At 36.0% G+C, this 7183-nt stretch overlaps 1 long non-coding RNA gene across 1 annotated transcript; it reads left to right on the top strand.

The window, feature by feature from the left end:
- Positions 1-359: 359 nt before the first annotated feature.
- On the top strand, positions 360-1874 carry LOC140686061 (uncharacterized). Its single transcript, XR_012059509.1, has 3 exons — positions 360-489; positions 1182-1300; positions 1622-1874. It is a non-coding gene; the product is annotated as an uncharacterized lncRNA (long non-coding RNA).
- Positions 1875-7183: the final 5309 nt, after the last annotated feature.

Below are 7183 nucleotides of genomic sequence, written 5' to 3' on the forward strand. Positions count from 1 at the left end.
TTTCCTTTGACACAATTTCTTATAGTCATAACACTCTCTGTTGACATTCCCTCTCAAGACTTCAGAAACTTGAGAACTGTTTGGAGTGTGAAGGGATGGGGTAGGAGATGAAGCGAAGAAGGGGAAGATGGTGGTGATCATGCCAGCACTGGGCTCTTGAATCACATTATTTTCATAAGAGAACCTACTGATAAATTTCTTCTCCACGTTGACTTTTGCCCAAGAGTTTAGCCCTTAACAGCTGGAAATATCAGATAAGACAGAGTAACTCCCACCAAGAACTGGGTGAGGGGAAAAACCTGAAGAAAAATATGTAATATCATCAGCCCTGCCCTTAACCCTTTATCTTACAGAGTCTCCTTCCAAAGATGGATGGAGTTACTGGAGTCCTCAATTCAGAAACCTGCCTGAGTTTCCTGATCTTCACAAGTGCCTGCTGAGCACAGTCAGCTGAAACGCAGCCGTTTCTGACTTCACCTTGCTTTTAAGGTGTTAAGGGGAGATTAGACGTGAATCCCATATGGGGGAAAAATCTCTACTACTATGAAGAAAATAAATCTTTAATGGTATTAAAAAGGCACTTCAAGGTTTCTTTCTGCCTTTTTTCCCCCCTTACCAAATCTTACTTTCTAAACAACATATTGCTGAGTTAAGTGTAAACCAATCAGTAGCATATGGCTTAATCTTCTCTCAAATCCCCTTTGGGCTCAAGGAATTAATTGATAAACTTAGTGGCAAAGCTTCCTTGTAGTATTTGGAACCCCACACTCAGGCAGCATGCCTGGAATCACTTAAAGATTCCAATTTCAGTTAATGCCCTCTCCTCTATTAAAAAAAGTCTTAGAGGGCTAATGGGAATTCAGCCTTCATAGCTGACCACCTCAAGCTCCCATGTCACATCTTCCCCTCTACCTTTCTTTCTCTAAGATTTCATTAGGAAAGAGCATTGGTTAAGTTCAGACCAAAGGGCCTGATGCTTCTGTGCAGTGAGGCAGGCATACTGGGAAAGCTGAGATGTGCTGTTTCTTTCCTATCTAATGTTTGAAAAGTCCCATGAATTCTAAGTATCCCAGCTCAGAATGATATAAAAGGGAGTAGGTTCATGTTTAACCCCTGAAGATTATTTCTTAAAGTTTCTCACTTCAGGCAAGTATTAATTAAGGTTCTTTTGTGTCTTCCAGGGTTTAAACAGGAGAGTCAGTTGGCTGGACCTTGGAATGTTGGAAGATTGGAGTTCAAATCACCTCTCCACCTCTCACTAGTTCCCTGGATGGTTATAAAAATTGAGCTGAGATGGCAGGTGCCTGGCGGAGTGGGGGTGGGACTGTTGGGAACCCCCATGAGCTCTTGCCTGAGGCCTGGATGTGGGTGAGCTCTGTGGCTGGGAAACTTCAGGAAAAGAAGGCAAAAATCAATCAAGACGGCACCCTCTGCTTGGAGTCCAGCCAACGCTATAGCTGTTTCAGACATGGTGAATGTGGTAATTTAGAACGATAGAAATTACATTACTAGGGACCCAAAGAAGATCTGCTTTCTACTTTTTAGTAACCTCACTCTCACCACTTAGGGCACACATAATTGTCCCCTGGCCTCAAAAATAATTTATTTTGCTCTTTCCTAGCTCTGGACGCTTTCCCAGTTAGAAGGAGAGGGGAGAGGCGTGGTTATCTGTGCTGTGCATGTGGGGACTCAGACATGCTGGACCTGGCAGCCACCCCTTTTGACTGTGGGTCTTAATCTCACAGTGTCCATTTCTTCCTCTGTAACATGGATATGGTAACAGGTACCTCAGAGTACTGCAGTGAGAATTCACTAAAATGATGTGTATAATATTCTCAATGCAATAAATGCCACATCATTGGGGCTCACTCTCACAGTTTGCTGGCTCCTGTTTTGTGAAGTGCTGCACATCAGTGGTGAGGATTACCCTTTCCTGAGGGTGGTAGGACAGGTGAACACAAAGTTCAGGGGGTCCTGCTTGTGTGCAATATGGCTGAAAGCTTTAGGAGTTGGAATGAGTCTTGGAAAAGCTATTCCCCAAAGTCCTTTAAAAGGCGTACCTATCAAATCAAGGTGCCCTGAAACCTCAGGCTGCTGTTTTGTGACACTGTCACATGTGGGAATGGAACTCCTTTCCCCAAATAACCACAAAATTCAATCCGTGTAATTACAGAAATCACAGCTGACTCGTATTTTTTCTTCTGCTGTTTTATGTTGCTTTACTAGCTCTGTCACTAGTTGCTTTATAGCTGTTTTATTACTCTCATAATGTCTTGAGTCATCAAACTTCCAATAACTTTTTTTTTTTTCAAATTTTGGGGAAAAAATGAAATAGAAAAGAACATGGAGAATAATATTACTAACACCCAAGTGCCCACCATAGGAAATGAATAAATGTGAAATTGACAGATTTCTTTTTGCTTCTGATCTTTCTTTTAAATTGAAGTCTCTCTATATCTCACTAATCCTATTTCCTTACTTAGAGCCAACCCTTACTATAAATTTTGTGTGACTCCTCCTAGCCCATGTTTTTAAAAAATTTCACTACATACATAAGCTTAAAACCAGTATGTAATGCTATTTCGTATTTTAAAAATTTTACATGAATGTTCTGAAACTCCCTATTTCATTTAACAATGTTTTAGAGAGTGATCCATGCAGATCTATTAATTCACATTAACCATTGTATTATATGTTATGCGACTGTACCGGGAGACTGTTTATCTCTTACTGATGTACACTCAGAGTATATCTAACTGTTTGTTATTTATTTCCCAAAATGCTTTAATAGTTTGACAACATATAAACATACAAAGCTGCAAGATAAATAAAGCATGTTTTTGTAATATGTAACATTACTGGGAACAAATAATCACTTTCAGGATAGAAGTCTGTAAGAAGTAGCTTTGCCCACTTGGAGCACCAGAATCTTGACTGTAATGAAATCAGTTCAATATAAGTTTGTATCAGTGGGTCTCAAAGTTTAGTTTTAATTAGAATTACCCAATTCATGTATTTTAGTTTTTTTTTTTCAATCCATCTCTATTTTTCCCTGGTTTATATTTCAGGAAGCCCTGTCATAAGGTCTGGGACTGAAGTTAAGAGCATGCATTTGCATAAAATGACTTCTGTGAGTTCCTCTGAAACCTGTGGTGATGAGAGGTTATTTGTGAAGAAATCTTTCTCCTTGGAAACATGAGAAACTGACACATCTAGAGCCTCTACTGTGTACCAGCCCAATGCAAGGCATGTTCATACGCATGATTTTTACTCCTCAATGATCCCTGAATCTTCATGTTATAGATGAAAACACGGAGATTCAGAGGTGTGAGATGGTGGCCCAAGTTTGTATAGCTCCTGAGCGATAGACTGAGACTTGGCCTTACCTCTATTTGATTCTAAAATCATTTTTTCTTTTTTTATTAAAATTTCAGAGTTATTTTTTTAGTTAAAGTATAATCAGTTTACAATGTTGTGTCAATTTCTGGTGTACAGCATAATGTTTCACTGATATGTATGCATACATATATTCATTTTCATATTCTTTTTCATTATAGGTTACTATAAGATATTGAACATAGTTCCTTGTGCTATACAGTAGAAAATTATTCTTTATCTCTTTTATATATAGTAGTTAGTATCTGCAGATCTTGAACTCCCAATTTATCCCTTCCCACCTGCTTCCCCATGGTAATATTTTCTATGTCTGTGAGTCTGTGTCTGTTTTGTAAATAAGTTCATTTGTGTCTTTTTTTTTTTTTTGATTCCACATATAAGTGAGATCATATGGTATTTTTCTTTCTTTTTCTGGCTTACTTCACTTAGAACGATGATCTCTGGTTCCGTCCATGTTGCTGTAAATGGCATTAAAATCCTTTTTTCTTTACGCAACATGCTCACACATCCTAGTAAGGAAGCAGAACAATATGATTGTTAACATCTGTAGTTTATACATAAGGACCTAGAATCAGAGGGTAGATATTCTCTGAAAGCACTCACAAAGCACAAAAACTATACTAGGCCATTAAGCAATAACTTATGTGCTCTTTGTCTCTAGATATTAATTTGTATTTCCTAGAATTTTATGTAGATAGAATCATGCAGTACATACTCTTTTTTTCCTTTTTCTAAAATTTTTTCCCTTTGTCTGACTTCTCTCACTTGGTATAATTATTTTGAGGTTCAGCCACGTTGATGTACATATCAATATTTCATTTTCTTTTATTGGCCAGAAGTACGCCATAATTTTGTTTATCCATTCAACAGTTAATGGACATGGATTTTTCCAGTTTTTGCCTATAATAAATCAAGCTGCTATGAACATTTATGTACCAATCTTTATGTGAACATAGCTCTCATTTCCACTGGAGAGAGATCTAGGCGTGGAATGACTGAGCTGTATAGTGGAGGCATGTTTAACTTTTTAAAAGTTACCAAACTGCTTTATAAAGTGATTTTGCCATTTCACTTTCCCACCAGAAGGGTACAAGACTTCCTGATGGTCTGTATCCTCGCCACAGATCGGTTCAGTCATTTTAATTTTACCCATGCCAGTAGTGGTTATCTCACTGTGGTTTGAATTTGCCTTTCCCTGGTGACTAAAGATGTTCAACATCTTTTCATGTGCCTGTTTCTAGGTATTTTTTGGTGAAGTGTCTGTTCAAACCTTTGCCCATTTTTTTACTGGGTTGCTTTATTATTGAGTGGTAAGAGTTTCTTATATGTTCCAAATACCAGCCTATTGTTGGATGTATTTCTTACAAAATTTTTTTCTTAATCGTGTGGCTTGCTTTTTCATTATTATTGCAAAGTCTTTTGAAAAGCAGAACTTCTGAATTTGGATGAAATCCAATTTATTGATTTTTTTTCTTTTATAGTTTGGGCTTTTTGTGTTCTTTAAAGTAGTATTTTTCAAATCTGAGGAATTAAGATTTTTTTCCCTATGTTTTCTCCTAGACATTTTATAGTTTTGGCTTTTTATTTAGTTCTATGATCCATTTCAAGTTAAATTTTGTATATTGTGTGAGGTAAGGGAAAGGCTCATTTATTTGTCTATAGTTATTCAGTTTTTCCAGCACCATTTGTTGTAAACAGTACCCTGTCCCTGTTGAATAGCTGTTGTTCCTTTGTCAAAACACACACACACACACACACACACACACACAATCTTGGTTGCTATTGCTTCTTAACAGGATTTGAAATCAGCTAAGTATGTATCCTTCAACTTTGTTTCTCTTTTTCTTGGTTTTGGCTATTCTATGTCCTTTGCATTTCCATATACATTTCAGAATAATTTTGTCAATTTCTACCAAAAATTCTGCTGGGATTTTGACTGGCATTAAATTGATAGATCAATTTAGGGAGAACTGACATCTTAATATTGTATCATCTGATCTATGAACACAAAATACGTATCTATCAAGGCCTTTAACTTCCCTCTGCAATGTTTCCGAGTTTTCAGTGTAAGATCTTGCATATATTTGGATGAATGTGATAATGATATCAAATTTATTAATAAGTATTTTGTATATTGTTTTATACTATTACAAATAATATTTGCAGTTTCAATTTTTGATTGTTGCTAGTTTATAGAAAAACAACTGAGTTTTTTACATTGCACCTGAAATTTTGCCATCCTCAGTGGTTCTGGTAACTTGTCTATAGATTCTGCATGACTTTCTATGTAGCATGGCATTTGCAAATAAAGGCAGTTTTAATTCTTCCATTCCAGTCTAGATGTCTTTATTTCTCTTCTTGACTTACGGCACCAACTACAACCTTCAGTGGAATGTCGAGTAAAAGGGGTGAGTATATATACACTTTGCCCTATTCCTGATCTTAGGGGAGAAGCATTCAGCATTTCAACATTAAGCATAATGATAGCTGTAGGTTCATGCCCTTTATCAGGTTGGAGGAGTATCATTTATTCCTAGTTTGCCAAGAGTTTTTATCAGGAATGGATATGGGATTTTGCAAATGCTTTTTCTGCTTCTATTCAGATGATCGTGGTCTTTGTTTTTAATCTGTTAATATGATTAATTACATTGATTCATTTTAAAACATTAAACCAACCTTACATTTCTGGAATAAACCCTCTCAGTCATTATGTATTTTCTTTTTAAAATATTGTTAGATTTGATTTGCTAACATTTTGTTAAGTTTTTTTGTATTTCTCATGAGGGATATTGGTCTGCAGTTTTCTTTTAATGTCTTGTTTGATTTTAGTATAAAGATAATTATGATCTCACAAAATACATTAGAACATATTCTCATGTATTCAATTTTCTGGAATAGTTTCTGTAGAATTGTGTGATTTTCTTTTTTAAGCATTTTGCAGAGTTCACTAGTGAAACCATCTGAGCTTTGAATTCCTTTTGTGAATATGTTTCTAAACTGCAGATTCAATCTCCTTAATAGGTATAGGGCTGTACAGATTATGTAATTATTTTTGAATGAGTTTTAGTTATTTGTGTCTTTCAAGGAATTTGTCCATTTCATCTAGTCCATTAAATTTATACCCATAAAGTTCATAACATTCTCTTATTACTTTTTAATATCTATTGGGGTCTGTGGTATGTCTCCTCTCTCTTTCAGGTGTGTCTTCTCTCTTTGGGCTGGCAGTAAGTTTATAACTTTTATTTATCTATGCAAAGAACCAGATCTTGGCTTTTTTGATTCTCACTATCACTTTTATGTTTTCTATTACATTGATTTCTGCTTGTTATTTACTTCCTTTTCTGCTCGCTCTGAATTTAATTTTGTCTACTCATTAATTTTGATATTTATTTTGAATTTTACTTAATTCAAAATACTTTCTAATTTCCCTTTTGATTCCTTTTTAAAAAATTTATTCTGGAATGCAGTTAAGTTACATAGAAACTATTTAATCTTCTCTAGCCTCACTTTTAAATTTTTTAAAGTGGAATCAGAACAGCCTTTAGTCTATAGCTTATCTTTCTCCACTACTGACCAACACCCTCCTGAATCGTGTACTCTGTCCAAATGCATTACGAGGTTTTTCCACTCTTCATGGTGGGAACACAAACTGTTCTTGGCCCCACATGAGCTCTGGAGACTGTTCCCTCTGGTCCTTTTGAATTTTTCTTTCCCTGACTTTGGAGTAGTTTTCTTACTTTCATGCATTGCTAAGGTCTCAGCTGGAGCCTCAAAGAAAACTCTTCAC

Source organism: Vicugna pacos, chromosome 16 (assembly GCF_048564905.1).
Source record: "Vicugna pacos chromosome 16, VicPac4, whole genome shotgun sequence".
Lineage (NCBI taxonomy): Eukaryota > Metazoa > Chordata > Mammalia > Artiodactyla > Camelidae > Vicugna > Vicugna pacos.